This window comes from Octopus bimaculoides, chromosome 7, assembly GCF_001194135.2.
Source record: "Octopus bimaculoides isolate UCB-OBI-ISO-001 chromosome 7, ASM119413v2, whole genome shotgun sequence".
NCBI lineage: Eukaryota > Metazoa > Mollusca > Cephalopoda > Octopoda > Octopodidae > Octopus > Octopus bimaculoides.
This window is the reverse complement of record NC_068987.1, coordinates 54,157,764-54,158,426: the sequence shown is the minus strand read 5'-3', so window position 1 is coordinate 54,158,426 and position 663 is coordinate 54,157,764.

The window sequence follows — 663 nt, the reverse complement described above, 5'->3', positions numbered from 1 at the left end:
ATATATATATATATAAATTCAATAATAGGACGAATTCTTTTACAAGAATTTATCAAGTAGCTAGCGTGAAAAAAACCTCATAAGGGAAAAAATCAATAATTTATTCCCGAAATATATATTTATATTTATATAAGGGCATTACTATACAATAACGCCTCACGCTATGAGGGACTCTAAGGTCAGACTACTATAAAAAGCACATTTTTACGGTGTTCGTTTGATATGTTGATTCACTGTTTATTTCTACTTTTCTTGACCATATTATACTGACGAGTAGAGGTTGCCCTATATATCTATATTTTATAGTGATGCCTCTAAGTTGGATGGTTAAACCGCAACCCTTCATACGGGACTATTTGTGACACACATGGAATAGATTCTTTGGAGTGAGGTGTTTTGAACTCACTAGCCGATAAATGTCTTAGTGTCTGCCTCACGTGGTCTTGATGTCGCATGGTCAAAATTCACGTGAGTTATTAGACACTTGCAAATTTATTCGAATATTGAGGCTGAAGAACGGAATAGGGTAACTTCATACCCATAACCGTGAAACGTCGTACCCAATTAACTAAAAGCAGAAATCATGATCTATAATTTAGTCTGTTTTTAAGGGGTTGGCTTTGAGAGTTGCATTTCCTCGCATTCGGTAAAAATGTGCTTTTT